Raw genomic sequence first — 21,171 nt, 5'->3', positions numbered from 1 at the left:
TTTCTATTTTTAAATTTATTTTACATATTTATTCTTACAATAAGTAAATAACTATCTGTTACATTTTGTTATAGACGTTGACAGATACATTGACTTTGGTTTACGATTTTTGTCTTTGAAATTTCTAAACAAATTCTGTTCTCTCCCGAAATCGTATCAAACTGTGAACCCAATTCCACGATTCATACTGAACTATGAATTTTGTGTACCATTCCACTCGTACAAAATGTCTAAAAAAAAAAAAATTAACAATGACCTAAAGCAAAAATATTCCATCTATTCAGGGTAATGATAAACGGAAAGTAGGGCTGCACAAAACTGGAACAATTTCAAATATCGCAATGCAAATTTTTTTGCGCTAAATATTACGATACTGATAAAGCAAAAACGTAGAGATGGCATCAATCTGATATCCATTATCAGTATTGGGACGATACCTGCAAAAAATGCTGGACGGGGTATCAGGGGGCAGGTGGCAAGCAACCGATTATATTTTCCATTCCAGAGAGGTCTAGCCTGAAAAATCGCGAAAAAAGCTTGTAGCCTTATCTTTTTCGATGGTAAACAGTGATACTAGTTCTTTGTTTGTTTTTCTTGCAAAATGTATAGTAAAGCTTGGTCAACCTTTGTTCTTTGTTTCAATGCCATTTATGTCCCTCTATGTCACTTTCAATAGAGAGTCCCTGCACTGTGTAATGATTTTATTACAACTGTGAAAAAAAACGTCTTGATATTTGTTTTCAATAAAGCATTCTGTAAACCTGGTGTTTAATTAATTGATCACCAAATCACATGATTAATCAATTATCAAAATAATCATTTTTTTTGCAGTCCTAAGAACATCTGCGTATCACTTAGCTCTGAAATTTCACATGAAAGCACCCTGAGAGCCAAGCCTGCATCACAAATTCCCATAACCAAGGCCTAGAACACCAGGCAGCTAGAAACATATCAGGTGAAGTGAAACATTCAGATAACGAGCTGGCCTGTGGAAACCAGACGTGCATGTTCTTGGAAACCTGATTACTAGAAAGCATGGACCTCTGAAGGAACCGCTCAGTAGATCTCTAACCAGCACACCATTCAAAGTATCAGCCCTTAAACGACACAGCACACTTTACATCAGGAGGGTGTCCCTGGGCACCACGTCACCTCACATGTGCAGGGAGAAGTTCCCTTCCTCCAGCCCTCTTGGTGTCCTTCCCTTGAACCTCCTTTAACTTTCCTCTACAGACCGCAGCTTCATGGGGTAGGGGGCTGGTGTGAACCAGCTTCAGACAACAAGCGGCTGCGAAATTCCATTAATCTATCTAGATATGACCTGTCATGTCCCCATCCCTCCCAGAGAGGAGTGGACTTCAACTGCTCACACGGCTTTGATGAAGCGGCCTAGGAATTATGTTTTATCCCAATCACTCCATTGCTAAAAGAGCTAAAATGTGCTACAACCACAAACAAATAAGCTGTCGAACCCCTACCAGGAATGTGAGACCAGGCATAAAAGTCAAGGCAGAACCTCATTCCCTGTCCCAAGGAAGCATCTCTTCCCACCAAAGGAGAAACTAAACTAAGCTTGAACCACATTGAGAAGCACCATCTTATCATTTAGCTGCCGGGATGGGAGCATCATCCCAAACGCCTTACAATATTTACCCCTTAATACAGGTGGACATTTTTACTGGTCCAACTCAGATTAAGTAGCTAGTTTATGGGTGATGCAGTAACTGCCTTCATGAGCTAAGAATAGGCAACCGCCATATTGCCAGCCACTCCACCACAGTGTCACCAAGAATAACGCGCGTTCCTTCAGAGTCTGCTGTCACGCTTAACCTTATTAGGAGCCACTCCAGCCAGGACGGCGAGCAGAAGTACGCGACTCGGGTATTGGGAGCGACAGATTTATTGAGGATGGGCTTGTTGCTTCACGGGGCTTGGAAGGGAGAGCATCAACGCAGCATATAAAGTAAACACAAAACATAAAGGAGCCGTTCATGAATGCGAGAAAGCCAGGGTGGACATAATAAACCTGAAAAGGCAGCAGACTGCAGCAACAGCTAGAACTGGCCAAACGAAGCACAGCAATTTATAACAATTTGTTTAGACTGAGGAACAGACAGAACTCATCAGGAATCTCTGGACTGACCCACGTCTGCCCAGATGACCAGAGGCCACAAATCGCCAATCCTCACGGGGTTAACGATCACACACATGTAACTGCAGACAGCACCGGCTCGAGATTCATGAAAGGTGCGGCATGGACTCGGTCACAGTCAAGCTGGAGATTAGAGTTGTCACAATTACTTGATTAAAATCGATTATTTAAAATCATCTATTAAAATTTCCCATTCCAGGAAGGAATATGATGCATGACAGATGAGGGTCCGAATAAAGAGAGGAAACCTCAGTCGTGTGGACTCACGTCGCATTACGTGAATGAAAATGCAAGCGTACGTCAGTATTGCAAAGCAGAACGTCAGTATCGCCACATCACAACTGCAATGCAAATGCATCTTAATAGCAGAAATTCAAGTTTGACAGATTTACCCAATAAGTGAAATTAGCCACAGATATGCGTAATTTAGCCTCTCGGAGTAGCCTAGCTTGTCTTTGTTCGTCACTTTGACTTAAATAATTTTGCTTAACTTAGTTTCTACAGTTCTTTGTTTGTCAAAAATAATCGCTGCTAAAATGGTTAGCACCGTCGCTCAGCCACGTCGTCTTAGATAACACATAATAACCATAAACGTATTGTGTTTATAAATAACTGTGTAACTATACAGCCAAACAGAACTTATTATCTACCAACAGTCTGTCAGTAGGTGCTTCTGCCATGAGTTGTGCTAACAGACAGGAAGTAGCGCCAACAAATCACTTGCTTTGCTCAATACCCTTTGGAATACAAAATATTTTCATACAATGAAAAATGAGTCTTTTCTTGAGTGTCTCTTCGCTCATTTTTAATTCCTCACAAACACACAACACGTTCCATGAATGAGTCCAACAGCAAGAACAAGGATGACTGTTTGTGTTGCAGAGTGCATATAGAGCTCATGCAAAAACCAGTGGTGGCAAACATCAAGCCGATTTTATTTTTAACAGATAATACAAAATGTTGAAAAGAAATCATCATAAAAATTTGCAAAGTTTTGTTTTCAGGGACTGACTGAGTAAAAATTTTGTATTGATGGTTTGAACCAAGCATACTATTGAGGTCCTTGCGATGTGACAATTGTGTGTAAATACTATGTCGATATTGTCGATATGATCGCACATCTTGCGCGTCTACCAGACAGAGTGGGTAGCACTTTCACCGCACACCACCACTTTGTGCGAGTGGAGATCGCACGTTCACCCTGCGTGTGCATGATTTTTTCGGTGGATCCTCCAGTTTCCTTCCATTTTCCAAAAACATGCAACTTAAGTGCATTGGAGTGCCTGAACTTACCGTATGTGTGCAGCCTGCAATGGCTGGCTGGTTTCTATATTATATATAAACGATTACTCAATGACTGATCAGATTAAATGGTAGATTATTCGATTATTGATATAATGGACAGTGAAATCCTTACTGGAAACACCAACTTTAAGCTTGCTGGCTTGTGTCAGCTTCCAAATCAAGGCGAACGGCAGCAGTCTGAGACACAGAGCTTCAGGGCGAATCGCTGACAGGGGATAGAGCCTCTTAAACAAAACAATAAACTAAACGACAAGCCAAAAAGTCAATATATGCCCAACCCAGCAACCTCTTCACAAATAGATCAAGCACACCCACACTTTAATCAATCCACTACAGTAATGAGTAGGTAGCATGGTGACTCAAGCCTGCAAGCTTGAGGGTTCGAATCCCACCTCCACCCTGTGTGTGGAGTTTACATGATCTCCCAGTGCCTGGGTGGGAGTGTCCTCCCTCCAGAGCATGTTAGGGCCCCGTGATGCAGTACTCTGGCTTTGCGCCCTATGCGGGTGGTGATAGGCTCCAGCCCCCCATTGTCCTAACCAGAAAAAGTGGAAAAAATGTGGATGGACGGAATGACATAAAGGAATTATGGATAAAAAGGTAATTAAAAGGATTATGGGTAGCAAGCAGTCCCCTCAACCCCCGGCTGGGAGATGACTGAATGTGTTACATACTGGGGCACCTGAGTGACCTCAGAAAGCCTGAGTACAGTTATTCCAAAGAGGAAAGAGTAGCTGTGGTCAGGAAAGGATTCAGGGCTGGAGAGGAAAAACGTAAAGATGGGGGAGAGGAAGGTGACCTCCCTGCAGCAAAGTAAGCCTGACAGAGGAAGGAGGAATTACAAGCGGAATTGCCAGAAAGAGTGACCGAGTGTGAAAGCAGAGAGAGATATCTGGTAGGGTGTGTGTCCCTCTGCAGCACGCCGCCAGTCACATGCCATGGTAAACGGCAGCCACACATCAGACCACCTCCGGCTGCCGGTGTGACGAAAGCACAATGGAGACTATTGACTTTACTAATGAAATGAGACTGGGAAACAAAGTGGCAGAGCCACAGAGGTTTATTATAATTGAGGGATGATCTGACCCCAGCAGATTACCCACTTGCAGAAAAACAGACAACGAAATGCCCTCCCCCTCTCTACTAATGTAACCTGAAATTTGAGATTAGCTGTAGCATTGGGGGGAAAAAAAATCTATACATTTTTTCTCCTCATACCTCTGCATTAAGCAGAGAATGCTTGGGAAATGGCCATGGTATCTGAAGCATATATTGTATTCTTTGTTTCAGCCAGCATTAAATGGATGACACACATCTGTCGGAGGGCCGGACAGAAGTGTCGTCTTCTCACCAACATGGTTCATTCAAAGCAGCACGTTGAGGGAGATCCCAGCAGGACTGGAGATGAGCGTGACGCCGACATGGGAAGGTTTATCTCCTTCCACCCGGTCACACTCACACTGCACCCCTCCTGCTTGCTCCTCGAGGGGCGCACTTTGGAGACCTTACCATGTTAGGTTGCTGGGGGGACAATCATGCCCTCTGGCCAAACAAGGTGCTTTTAGCCCTTGATACTTTGTGTTCTGACTCTGACCTCTACGTACCTGTGCTGAGATGAGCTTCACACCCTATAGACTATGTAGCTTATCAAGAAAAGACACAAAACCCACCTTCCCACACTTCTGCATCAGCTCATCTTGACCACTATCACTGCATATACAGTGTTATCTTCTGCCATAAACACACAACATATAAGGGCAACACAGTGGTTCAGTGGGTCACATTGCTGCCTCACTGCTCCCTCACGCAGTTCGGAGTTCAAAGCCTGCTTCTGCTCGGTGTGTGCAGTTTGCATGTTCTCCCCGTGTCGCACTGGATTATGCAGCTATTAAGCTTATGGTGTCTTCCAGCAGTGCACATCCATGCAGTGGTCAGTCTTTCTAAACTGCCTGCTGTATGTGCCCTGCGATGGACTGGCCTGGTGTAGACCTGCCCAGTGGAACCTGGGATGGGCATCGGGGGCCACAAACCATCTCAGCAAGATGGCAGCAAAGTGGATGGACACTATGCATGAAGTACACAGGCATACACTATATGCTATGCATTCTGTGCTTGATAATTCAATAACTTACTTCTGTTAATCGAATTTGATGATCTGTGCACTTACTACTGTACTCTCACGGCACGACTTCCAAGATATTTCGAGTATGAGGTTGTCAAAAAAAGGAAAGGATTTAAATGCAATGCGACGTAGTCAAGCTCTCCTGTCGGATGCAATGCCACCTTATCGTGTACCTGTGACTCAAAAACCTGCTTAAACCTTAATTTTCCTCCTCCAGAACCACCGTCGACACAACGCTCATATTCAGCAATGAGCGCCACACCATTCTTCAGTTACGACCAGGCAGGTCACGGCCTGGACACAGAAAACAACAACAGATTCTGGCTCAGTCTGCATCCTTAAAACGTCTTCATTCAGACAGCTCACCCATCTCCCATCTAACATTGCAGCATATAATAATTCCCAATGCAACAGAAGGAGGGGTTCGTATCACGGTGAGTAAATTCCTTGGCATTTTTGTTAAGGTAAAACTATAGATTAAGATGAAGAGCGGGGACTTCCGCAGAGACAGAGGCTGAAATCAGAGATGTAGAGAACAAACACATACAGCATTTCATCTCAACAGTGACCAAATTATTTCAGCAACTGTTTTGTCTTCAGAGACACAAATATCTCTAAACCCTGCAATAATTGTACTTATAATGGACGGATATGAAGTGCTACAGAGAAAAATCTGGCAAAGTGCTGGATTTGATTAAGCTTATCATTAAAGAGAAATCTACAGTTATGAAACATTTACACCATTGTGCTTACACTAGATCCTGAAGGGCTGTCTGTTCTGATCACACTTAACATACTGTCAGTAATAAACTTTTTTTAAATACAGTGAAAACATGAAATTACTTAACAGTTATCTATAATAATCAGCATGAAAAAGGCCGCCTTAGGGCCTGAGCACCTATTACACCAGCAAGCCGGGAGGGGAGCCAGGAAATCATGTCAACGGCAGACTCACCCAACCAGAATGTCAACTTTCCAGCATCCACATCATGTCACACCCTCAGACGCATCAAACAGCTCAAAATCCGGGAGTGTAAATAATCCCAGTGGTATAAACAATGGAGCGAAACACGTCTCACATGACCTTGATTTGTAAGACAATAGTGCACAGCTCCTGGCGGACACTCCTGTCAGGTAAACCCCAAACCGTCTTCACCTGTCAGGGGCCCGAATGACAGCTCAGAAGCACCACAAAGTTGTACTTCATGGCAGAATTTTCCCAGTGATGCTGAGAGTAGATCGCTGACCTACTTGCCAGCTCCTCAGGTCCACTTTGCACATGACAAAGCTCCAATGCACATGTGCGCCGTCTGATGACTTTACATGGCGGGGAAACACTTTATTTTTACGAGAAGAATATGTTTTTTGACATATAGCTGTTTTAATCTCCCAGGAACAGCCTTTCGAACAGCATTTACTCCGTGCCTACATGAGGGGTTCTTACACTCAATCTTACACACATGAATATATGCATAGTCTGTTACTATCAGCAGAAGTACCCCTTCTGTCTTCTCCACGACAGTTCAGGACGTACTTCTCACAAACTCGGAAAAAAACAAAAGTTGGGCTTTCCAAACGCTCGACTACACGTAGTATTTTAGAAATATTGATCAACAAGTCCTGATGCAGAAGATCTGGCTCGCCGAGTGGAAAAGATTTTTTTTCCATCTAACGGTGCATAATTATAGTGCCGTACCGCCAGCCTGATCCGATCCCTACAGCAGGGAGCGCAACGACACGAAGACCGCCCGTAAAGCAGCATCAGCCCGTCTGGAGGCGGTGCATTTTCCGGCCCCTTCGCCATGCAATGTAACCGTGGCTAGTTTAGCAGCCTGGCGTGTTAGCCTACGATGCCCGACGATCGAGCAGCCCCCCTGCCGACCGTTGTGCCACACCGGAGCAGCACAGCCATGCAGCACGAGATCGACGTCCACGCTTCCTCACCCCCCCTCCCCCGAGCGCGATCGTGAGACAAACCCATGCACTGCCATCGGAGCGCCGCTGGGAATTAAAAAAAAAAAAAAAAAACGACTTTTTCTTTGAATACTTAGTTTCAAGTTATATCATACCTTCTTCGAAGCCGCCCTGGCAGACATTTTCTCCCCTTCCTTCCAGCTCAGCAAGTTTAGCTACAGAATGATCGCCGGAGCCGAGTCGGGAATCGCTCCCGCCGTGTGTCGCTCAGCTGACGCGGGGTTTATCGCCACAAGGCACCGAGCAGCATGTCACCGGGATGACATCCGCATGCGTCCAGCCCCCACCGCCTCCGAGCTCCGCCACCGATTCAGATGGACGGCCGCCCCGCAACTTTCATGCCCTCCCCCGCACAGCTGGGATGGCGGACTGTATTCCCCGGAGGAATGTCTGGATGTGCCGCTCTGATGTGCTATAGGTCGCCTTATTCGCTTCCTTAATTCCGTGGCTCATTCGGACGCCGCGAAACGCGTCGGCAGCAGCGAATCTGCAGCACGGGCTCGATGCGCTCCCCCCCTCCTCCTCCTCCTCCCTCCACGCCACCGCCGCGACATGTGACCGGGAGAGTCCATTCCGGGCCGAGGGGAGCGGTGATGGAAGTCAGGACGATACGGACAATCCTGCGAGCGCCTTCTCTGCTCGGTCGTCTCCATACCGTCCTTTAATAAGTATTACGTGTTTAGAGGGCATCTGGGTCGGCAGCTTTCTTCAGATCGTCATTCACATCCACGGTTTCTAATTGCATGGTTATTACCCCGCCGCGGGGCCACAGCGTCAATGATTTTTTTCCCTCCGTTCCAGTGGGTAAGGGGAGAGCGAAATCGGGATGCCGAGGGTCTGATTTCCTGCAGTGCATGCTCACCGTGTCGATCGGGATGAAAAGAAGGTTATCGGGATCTATGGGGTTGTTCCTCAGCCAAAACCCGTCGGGCTGCTGGTATATGATGGAATGATGCGCGAGCGGGTCACCGGAGCCCCGTCTTCTAAATAATATACGGGGTAGCAATGTGACGGAGGGAAATGAATAAGGTCAAAATGACAGAGGAATAGGAATATTATTTAAAAGGCAGAAGCATCAGAATATTACATATAAAGTAAACGAATGGCGACTAATTATGAGTAACAGCAGCAAGCATTTGCTTCAGAAAAATCCTACGTTTCAAAATCATTTTTAAATTCTTACCTTTGTCTAATTAAAATACTATAGAAATCTGACGAGTAGCATGTAAAAGGTTCTCCTTCCATCCATATCTTCATTTTCCAGCACAGCATCCTGGTGAGTCTGGAGCTCTTCCAAGGATGTCCAGGATGCACAGAGCGGGGACACCCTGTTCGGGATGCTTTAAGGAGATTCTAAATAAAACGGCTGTCAAGGTGCTGTATTTACGCTGTCTATTAAGAGGAGGATGCTTTATCTTCTCAGTGTCTATTTATTCATTTCTGTCCCAGGTAGGGAAAGTAGCGAGTTTCACCTTTCGCTTCCCGTGTTTGTTTACGGTTCAGATGGAGACATTCAGATGTCACAGCATTACAAGGGTACATGCTGCATGCAGCCGGGAAGATGGCAAGCGGCCTGCTGCTCGCCAACAGACAGGGGATAGGCGTCTGACCTCACACAGAAGGCCTGCTAGCCAGCAGGACTCTCGGCTTCTACTCTGAATAGAAACACAATAACGTTATCGGTCGGCCATGTTTCTGGCCCGGACAATTCCTCTGAAGTGTCTCTCGAACATTTTTTATAGTTTAATTTTTAAGGACCTAAAGCAAAATATTATTCTTCTCTGTTCCAATGGCGAGAAAAATGATGCATATTTTACACGGGCACTCGCAAAAGTACTAATTAGCGACCCTAATGTCATCTGGTGTTTATTTTGCATGTTACCGTCAAGGTCGAAGCTCTGCTACTTCAGTGTTCCATTGTCTGGTGTTACTGCTAAGGCCAAGACGCATTTGCAAAGTGGCTCTTCTTCCTGCCTCCAAAGCGACTTAGCACTGATGTCAGGAGAGCCGAACATGCTTCATCAAGACCAGAACCCCGTTCCTTTATTACTCGTCTGTGACGGAAGAATGAGGTTTTCGACTGGGGCACATTCGTCATTCGAAATATCTGACATCTTCTGAAAGGCAGGAGACCGACGTCTGGATGAGGGTCTACGTTGCTTTGGGAAGCGCTCCACTGGCAACTAGCTCCACCCACAGCCAAGTTACATATCACATGTTCATAACGACAGTGTCCATTCGCCGCCACCTAAGGACAGGCAGAGGATGAGGATGGACCATGAACTGTCAGCTCAGGATGGGAGGATGACGACAGGCCATTTTCCTGCAGTTCAGTCGAGCAGATTTTGCTGCTACCGGTGTCTGTGGCACTTTTGAAAAGGGAACAGAGGAGGGAGACGACATTTCAGGGTTCGCGTGGAGTGGCTGAGATGAGAATGTGAGGAGGGGATCATTTTCTCTGAATGGCTAATTGCTTCACCACGGCGAGCCCTTGGAAAAACTCCTCGGGGAAAATCCGAATGCAAACATGGATTCCTTCGCCCTCCACTCACTGCAATATCAGCTGAGGATTCATTATCTCTGCCCTCTTCCGGCACGACACGGGGGGGCACCTTTCTCACACCTTCCAGAGGAGCATCTTCTCGCCCAAGTTAGCCGACGTAATCTGGGCGCAATCATTTTCTGGTAGATTACACTGGGCACCCGACCTTCCTCTATCCCCCATTCCACATCTGAACCCACATTTATCAGTCAATTTATCGATATAAACCTTTTATTCACATTCACCTGTGTTTAGATTTAAATATAATTACTGCTAAATGATTCTCAGAAAGAGACTACAATATAGCAGATAATACGAAACGTATTTACATATGATGTAGCTTAGCTAATGTTCTAATAAAAAATAAACACTACTGGATTGCTTTAGTATTTTGGGTATAATTTTAAGTACTTTGCTTGAGGGTTTAAAAAACACACAGCCCCCAATATGTAGTGTAGCTGGCTTCTGTGGTGATTTTTAAGCCTTAGTAACTTAATCTTTAGCTTGATAACTATTAAACAGTAACATTAATATGCTTCAGTCATGGAGACTACACCTTTCATTAGTAGACAAGTTTGCTTTACAAGAAACTCCAAGTGACTCACTAGTGTTCTCTTCCAAAAAAAACCTCAAAACTAAAAAAAAGAAAATCTGGAGAAAATTAGTGCCCAGGAAAATGAGAGAAGTAAGGAGGCATGTTTTTGATATTCACGTCTTGTTGGGGTGTGTGAACAGCGTGGCACTGTGCCCCTCTTCTGGGCTCAGTCTGAACATTTCTGCTCCACTGCTGGCCTTGTGTTCCTGTAGAAGTTCTTGCCCCTTAACATGCAGGTTGTTTCTATTCTTGATAAGGAGCAGATCACGTTGGACGCAGGAGTCAGGTGCTCGATTTTTCTGGAACGGTCATCCAGAAACTGGGGTATTTGGACGGCCAGCAGGGACTGCGAGCCTTAACGTCAGAGGACTGAACAGCACTGTGTATCACGCGTTTGAACAAAACAGCCTTATTAAATTCACAAGGTTTCACACAGCGCCTCACGCTGACAGCAACAGGGAAAACATTAAGAATTTAAAAGCAAACACATTGAAATACACTAACGATACAGTGAAATAAAATAAGGAGTTCAAAAGATGGGTGTCTGGTTCTCTACACAGCTCATTTCAGTCACTGTCAAGATGGTGTAACATCTGTCTCCACCACCTTTGAAGTTTCTTATGTGTATTTATATCAGTAAGAGTTTAGATTTGACTCCAACTGTCTTTCTCTCAAACAACAACCTTCCACCTTCATCCTAGCTGTGTGCATTTTTAAACAATTATTTGACATAAACTGGAGAAGGGTAAACAGCCATTTTACGTGTGACCAGCCGGTTGCTAAAACCAGGATCAGTCCTGCATCTACAAAAGCACGTAACGCTATGTGACCGCAGCAGTGAATACCTCTGTAAATAACAGGTCATCACTTCACGCGGTGAGCTGGCTGATTCTCTCGGGACGAAAGCATGCCTTTTTACGTAATGAAGTCACAGCGCTTCAGCCTTCAGGAAAACATGGGCTGCATGCCGCCAGGATTCTGCAAACACCCATAAAATAATGCAGCAGAAAACCTGTCATCTAAAACAACATTGGAGATCAATTACCTTCGGAATTATCTGATGGAAATGCTCCTTTCACTTCACCATCGCAATGTGGCTTTATTGTCAGGTTAAAGAAGGTTTTTTTGGGTAAGAAACTACAACTTAAACTTCAAAAGACCAACCTTATTTTTAAATTCAAACTACATGTTACTGTGTCATCTTTTTTAACAGATGCATTTGCTAAGCACTGATGACATGCACACCAGAAGGTGTAAAAAGGTGTAATCACTGAATAAATATGAATAAAGACACATGCGTCTGATTGATGGCCGCTGTTGGTCATGGGAAGGGCAGATACTGCCGACAAAGACAGGGCATCTTCCCGAGGTCCCTGCTTTGGTCCTTCTGTTGACATAACAGCACAAAAATAACAAAACAAACAGGAGAGTCTATACAGAGTCACTCAGAGCCACACGCACTCGTCCTCAGCACTGAGCCCCACCTGGAAGGCAGCCACCGCTGTGAGGCTCCATAGCCAACCCACACACACACACACAATACAGGCCTCCGGAGGTACCCCCCCCCAATCACATTAGAGGCATGAGATCATCGACGGGCGCAGAAAGCAGGCCGCGAGAGACAGCAAGCACTCCCCGGTCATTTACAGGCTTTTTACAGCACGCTTTCGCGGGGCTGAAATGGTGAGGGATGGAAAGGGGGGGGTCCTACGGGCAGGCTGTGGGCAGAACAAGGACGAGCACGGGCCTGAACCAGACAAGCCACCAGCAATGACTTCCTCCAAATCCCTAAGTGTCACTTAAAGTAGCCCTGTTTTCCTTTAACAGTTTCAACTTCCCCCTAATTACCAAATGTTTATTATGTTTATTAGGGGGTGTGGCCAAACCAGGGGAGGGGTGAAGTGGGGTGACGGTCATAATCATTCAGCCCGCCCACATTCAGTATTTCCCAAAAAGGGCGGGGCCTAGGGTGTGGTCCCCCTCCCCAACCCCCCCACTCTGTCGGGTTACTGTGCAGCCCACAGCAAATTCTGCACTCGTTCCTGAACTCGTTTTTGAACTCGTTATCATTAAAGCGTCTCCAATCCCACCCCCGCTCCTACCCCCCTCGCATCTGCCCACCTCCCGGCTGAGTGAAACATGCTGAAAAGCCTTGTTTCCTTTGCGGCGGCTCGCACACGCGCTCGCAGCAATCCTTGATTTCCGTCTGCTGGTGATAAGAACGCGGCAGTGTGCTGGAGCACCTGCCATTTCTCTCTCGCTCCTACCTGCACAGCCGAGCACTAACTGTCAAACACCAAGATGGCTACCTTCTCCCTCTGCTACCACACAGCCTCCTCAGAGACACTCTCCACAGGACACTTCATCTCCGGAACGATTATTATTTCATCGCGAGAGGTGGTAGCCCTTTAATTTGGGTCATTTAGGAATAGTATCGATTTTTTTGAGTATTAAAAACAAACGCACACGTAATTTGATATGCTTCTGTAAACTGAAACTAATATGAACCACCATCACTGTTTTAATGTGATTTGCTACCTGCTAAACGAGGCTGACTTGCCGCATTAATATCCTGTTAATGTGGACGTGTGATGCGCTACGCTCTGCGACGTGGCTGGCCTTTGCGGCTGCCACATTCCTGCAGCCCCTGAGCAGGCCCTGGTGGGCGGGGGCTCTGGAGAGTGACGGGAGGTCACAGCGGGGCAGTGCTTGTATTCCTTGCTCCCCCGCGTCCCGCTCACACACCTCTGACCTGCGTCTCTGTGGCACAGATCGCAGTGAGCGTGCAGGACACAGTAGCTCACCCGCAGGTGCGGCCTGGGGAGAGTCGCATGCGCCAGGTGCAGTGAACGCATTACTCACCATTACTGCACTTATGAATCACGATCTTCATTCATCTGCTAGCAGCTGCTTTCCCTTCCACCCAATTTAGGGATATTTACTGTACGACTTAAAACATTTAGGTTAAGAAACTGTGCTCATTTTGAGGGTTCAGCAGCACCTCCGCACCTTCCCTCGCCCCACCGGGGTTTGATCCAGAAACCCGTAAGAGCAGGTTGCGAATCATAATGCTGACAGTCGCCTGGCAATGTCACTGCTCCTGTCCCGGTAATGAGCTCTCTGGCTCCCCCCTGTAATGTTGCACAGCTAGCACATGCGTGCCCCCCTTGGCAGCTCTGCTTCCTCTGCAGGATGCCCCCCCCCCCCCCCCCCAAGGTCTCCGCAGCAGCAAGGGCAAATGTGTGTTAAGGTTCCGCACACGCGTGAAGAGGTGCAAGGACACGTGAGCATGTGGCCATCTCCCATAGGTGTGTGATTTCTGCACAACACAGCAGGACGTTCCACGTATGAGGTGTGATCTTCCAACGGGAAACTGCAAAAAATGCGATGACCGATGAGCCTAGGCGGGAAGTCGAGCGCAGGAATGGAGACCAGGCTGACCCCTGCGATCCTTCTGCCCGATACACGCGGCGTCGCTCACCACGTCCTTGAACTCCGACGTGTGCAGGACAACAGACACAGAACATAGGAAATGGCTGACCGGAAAGCCTAAAGCTGCATTATTTGGTTTAGCCACATGGCCGACATCAGAAGACCGAGGTCGCGATGAGCTGGCGAAGCCGCTGGGCCCCTTTGCCGCACACCTCCACCTTCCCACCAGGGGGCGGTGTGTGCAGGGGGGAAGCGTCCAGTCAGCAGGTTAGAGTGCAGTTGCCGTGCTCCTTCCGCAGAGGGGTGCACACTGCAGACGCTACTCAAACAGAATTCTCCCGGCTGGGGGGCAGGCACTATAACCCCCAAGCAGAGAGAGAGGAGGTGCTACGGGCAGCTCCGTCAGGAACCAAGAAAGCCCTCATGGGCCGGGGGGCATTTATATAATATTTCTGTCTGTCTGACTCTCCCACTCCACCAAGCGCATTGGTTTGTCCCGTGTTGACGGCTGACGCAGAGCACTGCAGCATAATGAAGAGGCTAAACTGGTAATTAAATAAGTATTAGCAGAAGAGTCCCGGTGCTTTCCGGAACAAAGAAGTGGCCCCTAAAAGCTGCGAGAGTGCAAAGAGGGCGAGTCTCCCGCCGAGGCGCTCGGTGTCCTGATGGCACTGAGCAGGAAACGAACATGAGTCCATAAACCAAACAGGATTAGCGTCCAATTAAGGAACAGATGTGCGCAAAATGCAATTTACTGAAACAAACATGGGGGAAATAATATGGGACGTGGCAAAGGACAGCGACGGCCATATGTCAGACAAGGCTGCAGGTGTCATGTGGACTGGAGGGGTCATTGGGGGAATCAGGGTGACGGGGATCCCAGGCTGGATCACACAGACACACACACACACACACAATCACACACACATACAATCACACACACATACAATCACACACACATAGACCTGTACTCATATCTTTATTGTGACTGTCCATTCATTTCCAATGGAAAATCCCCAATCCCAACATAACAGCCTTAACCCCTACCCAGCCCTAACCTTAACCATAGGTAACCTAACATAATACAAGACTACTGGCATTTTCAGTTTTTTGACTGAAGTCATAGATTTTGATAAAATTCATTTCCCCTTCTGCAGACCGAAAAAATTGTCCCCACAATGTCAAAATAACAGGTTTTTAATCACATTGTGGGGACATCTGGTGTCACACACATACATCCACACTTAACAGATTCTGGAGACCCCTGGCCTGTAGCCCCTGTACCTGCCCTGTTTCATGGCCCCCAGCACCCAGTGCCCATGGCAGTGGCCTGCCTGGCCCTCTCCCCACCCCTGTGCTCCCAGTATGAGAACTCGCCAGTGGCCGTTCTGCTACATGGCGGCAGCCAGCCCTTGATGATAATGCCTTGCGCGGGGCCCTAATCCCCAGCGATAAGGTATTGCTGCTTTAGCAATCCTGATGCTCGCAGAGAGAGGGTTACTGCTGCAGGCCAGTCTGGCAGCTCCCCATTCGGGGGGAGAAGCTGATGACCTCAGCATAAAAAGACCCTCCCCAAAAAGCCCCTTTAAGCCAAATTACACAGAGGGGATGCAGAGAGAATGGTGCAGTGGCATCTGATGGGACTGATGAACCAATGGACTGTTTGTGCAGAAGCAGGCAGACACATATACCGAGGCTCATACAAGCACACAAACCGAGGCCCATACAGACACACAGACCGAGGCTCATACAGGCACACAGACCGAGGTTCATACAGACCGAGGATCATACAGGCACACAGACCGAGGCTCATACAGGCACACAGACCGAGGCTCATACAGGCTCACAGACCGAGGCTCATACAGACCGAGGCTCATACAGGCACACAGACCGAGGCTCATACAGGCACACAGACCAAGGCTCATACAGACCGAGGCTCATACAGACCGAGGCTCATGCAGGCACACAGACCGAGGCTCATACAGACACATAGACCGAGGCTCATACAGGCACACAGACCGAGGCCCATACAGACACACAGACCGAGGCTCATACAGGCACACAGACCGAGGTTCATACAGACCGAGGTTCATACAGGCACACAGACCGAGGCTCATACAGGCACACAGACCGAGGCTCATACAGGCACACAGACCGAGGCTCATACAGACCGAGGCTCATACAGGCACACAGACCGAGGCTCATACAGGCACACAGACCAAGGCTCATACAGACCGAGGCTCATACAGGCACACAGACCGAGGCTCATACAGGCACACAGACCGAGGCTCATACAGACCGAGGCTCATACAGGTACACAGACCGAGGCTCATACAGGCACACAGACCGAGGCTCATACAGTCACACAGACCGAGGCTCATACAGGCACACAGACCGAGACTCATACAGACCGAGGCTCAAACAGGCACACAGACCGAGGCTCATACAGACCGAGGCTCAAACAGGCACACAGACCGAGGCTCATACAGACCGAGGCTCATACAGGTACACAGACCGAGGCTCATAGAGGCACACAGACCGAGGCTCATACAGACCGAGGCTCATGCAGGCACACAGACCGAGGCTCATACAGACACACAGACCGAGGCTCATACAGACACACAGACCGAGGCTCATACAGGAACACAGACCGAGGTTCATACAGACCGAGGCTCATACAGGCACACAGACCGAGGCTCATACAGACACACAGACCGAGGCTCATACAGGCACACAGACCGAGGTTCATACAGACCGTGGCTCATACAGACACACAGACCGAGGCTCATACAGGCTCACAGACTGAGGCTCATACAGACCAAGGCTCATACAGACCGAGGCTCATACAGACACACAAACCGAGGCTCATACAGGCACACAGACCGAGGTTCATACAGACACACAGACCGAGGCTCATACAGACACACAGACCGAGGCTCATACAGACACACAGACCAAGGCTCATACAGGCACACAGACTGAGGCTGATACAGACACACAGACCGAGGCTCATAAAGGTACACAGACCGAGGCTCATACAGACACACAGACCGAGGCTCATACAGACACACAGACCGAGGCTCATACAGGCACACAGACCGAGGCTCATACAGACACACAGACCGAGACTCATACAGGCACACAGACCGAGGCTCATACAGGCACACAGACCGAGGCTCATACAGACCGAGGCTCATACAGACACACAGACCGAGGCTCATACAGGCACACAGACCGAGGCTCATACAGGCACATAGACCGAGGCTCATACAGACCGAGGCTCATACAGACACACAGACCGAGGCTCATACAGACACACAGACCGAGGCTCATACAGGAACACAGACCGAGGTTCATACAGACCGAGGCTCATACAGGCACACAGACCGAGGCTCATACAGACACACAGACCGAGGCTCATACAGGCACACAGACCGAGGTTCATACAGACCGTGGCTCATACAGACACACAGACCGAGGCTCATACAGGCTCACAGACTGAGGCTCATACAGACCAAGGCTCATACAGACCGAGGCTCATACAGACACACAGACCGAGGCTCATACAGACACACAAACCGAGGCTCATACAGGCACACAGACCGAGGTTCATACAGACACACAGACCGAGGCTCATACAGACACACAGACCGAGGCTCATACAGACACACAGACCGAGGCTCATACAGGCACACAGACTGAGGCTGATACAGACACACAGACCGAGGCTCATAAAGGTACACAGACCGAGGCTCATACAGACACACAGACCGAGGCTCATACAGACACACAGACCGAGGCTCATACAGGCACACAGACCGAGGCTCATACAGACACACAGACCGAGACTCATACAGGCACACAGACCGAGGCTCATACAGGCACACAGACCGAGGCTCATACAGACCGAGGCTCATACAGACACACAGACCGAGGCTCATACAGGCACACAGACCGAGGCTCATACAGGCACATAGACCGAGGCTCATACAGACCGAGGCTCATACAGACACACAGACCGAGGCTCATACAGGCACACAGACCGAGGCTCATACAGACACACAGACCGAGGCTCATACAGGCACACAGACCGAGGCTCATACAGGCACACAGACCGAGGCTCATACAGACCGAGGCTCATACAGACACACAGACCGAGGCTCATACAGGCACACAGACCGAGGCTCATACAGGCACACAGACCGAGGCTCATACAGACCGAGGCTCATACAGGCACACAGGCCGAGGCTCATACAGACCGAAGCTTATACAGACACACAGACCGAGGCTCATACAGACACACAGACCGAGGCTCATACAGACCGAAGCTTATACAGACACACAGACCGAGGCTCATACAGACCGAGGCTCATACAGACACACAGACCGAGGCTCATACAGACCGAGGCTCATACAGACACACAGACCGAGGCTCATACAGGCACACAGACTGAGGCTCATACAGACACACAGACCGAGGCTCATACAGACCGAGGCTCATACAGACACACAGACCGAGGCTCATACAGGCTCACAGACCGAGGCTCATACAGATACACAGACCAAGGCTCATACAGACACACAGATCGAGGCTCATAAAGGTACACAGACTGAGGCTCATACAGACCGAGGCTCATACAGACACACAGACCGAGGCTCATACAGGCACACAGACCGAGGCTCATACAGGCACACAGACCGAGGCTCATACAGGCACACAGACCGAGGCTCATACAGACCGAGGCTCATACAGACACACAGACCGAGGCTCATACAGGCACACAGACCGAGGCTCATACAGGCACACAGACCGAGGCTCATACAGACCGAGGCTCATACAGACACACAGACCGAGGCTCATACAGGCACACAGACCGAGGCTCATACAGGCACACAGACCGAGGCTCATACAGACCGAGGCTCATACAGGCACACAGGCCGAGGCTCATACAGACCGAAGCTTATACAGACACACAGACCGAGGCTCATACAGACCGAGGCTCATACAGACACACAGACCGAGGCTCATACAGGCTCACAGACCGAGGCTCATACAGACCGAGGCTCATACAGACACACAGACCGAGGCTCGTACAGACACACAGACCGAGGCTCATACAGACCGAGGCTCATACGGACACACAGACCGAGGCTCATACAAATACACAGACCAAGGCTCATACAGACCGAGGCTCATACAGACACACAGACCGAGGCTCATACAGACCGTGGCTCATACAGACACACAGACCGAGGCTCATACAGGCTCACAGACCGAGGCTCATACAGACACACAGATCGAGGCTCATAAAGGTACACAGACTGAGGCTCATACAGACTAAGGCTCATACAGACACACAGACCGAGGCTCATACAGGCTCACAGACCGAGGCTCATACAGATACACAGACCAAGGCTCATACAGACACACAGATCGAGGCTCATAAAGGTACACAGACTGAGGCTCATACAGACCGAGGCTCATACAGACACACAGACCGAGGCTCATACAGGCACACAGACCGAGGCTCATACAGGCACACAGACCGAGGCTCATACAGACACACAGACCGAGGCTCATACAGACCGAGGCTCATACAGACACACAGACCGAGGCTCATACAGGCACACAGACCGAGGCTCATACAGGCACACAGACCGAGGCTCATACAGACCGAGGCTCATACAGACACACAGACCGAGGCTCATACAGGCACACAGACCGAGGCTCATACAGGCACACAGACCGAGGCTCATACAGGCACACAGACCGAGGCTCATACAGACACACAGACCGAGGCTCATACAGACCGAGGCTCATACAGGCACACAGGCCGAGGCTCATACAGACCGAAGCTTATACAGACACACAGACCGAGGCTCATACAGACCGAGGCTCATACAGACACACAGACCGAGGCTCATACAGGCTCACAGACCGAGGCTCATACAGACCGAGGCTCATACAGACACACAGACCGAGGCTCGTACAGACACACAGACCGAGGCTCATACAGACCGAGGCTCATACGGACACACAGACCGAGGCTCATACAAATACACAGACCAAGGCTCATACAGACCGAGGCTCATACAGACACACATACCGAGGCTCATACAGACCGTGGCTCATACAGACACACAGACCGAGGCTCATACAGGCTCACAGACCGAGGTTCATACAGACACACAGATCGAGGCTCATAAAGGTACACAGACTGAGGCTCATACAGACTAAGGCTCATACAGACACACAGACCGAGGCTCATACAGGCTCACAGACCGAGGCTCATACAGATACACAGACCAAGGCTCATACAGACACACAGATCGAGGCTCATAAAGGTACACAGACTGAGGCTCATACAGACCGAGGCTCATACAGACACACAGACCGAGGCTCATACAGGCACACAGACCGAGGCTCATACAGGCACACAGACCGAGGCTCATACAGGCACACAGACCGAGGCTCATACAGACCGAGGCTCATACAGACACACAGACCGAGGCTCATACAGGCACACAGACCGAGGCTCATACAGGCACACAGACCGAGGCTCATACAGACCGAGGCTCATACAGACACACAGACCGAGGCTCATACAGGCACACAGACCGAGGCTCATACAGGCACACAGACCGAGGCTCATACAGACACACAGACCGAGGCTCATACAGACCGAGGCTCATACAGGCACACAGGCCGAGGCTCATACAGACCGAAGCTTATACAGACACACAGACCGAGGCTCATACAGACCGAGGCTCATACAGACACACAGACCGAGGCTCATACAGGCTCACAGACCGAGGCTCATACAGACCGAGGCTCATACAGACACACAGACCGAGGCTCGTACAGACACACAGACCGAGGCTCATACAGACCGAGGCTCATACGGACACACAGACCGAGGCTCATACAAATACACAGACCAAGGCTCATACAGACCGAGGCTCATACAGACACACATACCGAGGCTCATACAGACCGTGGCTCATACAGACACACAGACCGAGGCTCATACAGGCTCACAGACCGAGGC

General features: G+C 49.0%; 1 protein-coding gene across 6 annotated transcripts in view; it reads right to left on the bottom strand.

Annotated features, from left to right (window-relative positions):
* LOC125706359 (tight junction protein ZO-1-like) overlaps positions 1 to 21,171 on the bottom strand; it is a 76,886-nt gene that overhangs the window by 38,408 nt on the left and 17,307 nt on the right. The window lies entirely within an intron of this gene.

This window comes from Brienomyrus brachyistius, chromosome 13, assembly GCF_023856365.1.
Source record: "Brienomyrus brachyistius isolate T26 chromosome 13, BBRACH_0.4, whole genome shotgun sequence".
NCBI classification, from domain to species: Eukaryota; Metazoa; Chordata; class Actinopteri; order Osteoglossiformes; family Mormyridae; genus Brienomyrus; species Brienomyrus brachyistius.
Note: the sequence above shows the minus strand (reverse complement) of the source record. Positions and strands in the feature narration are given on the sequence as shown.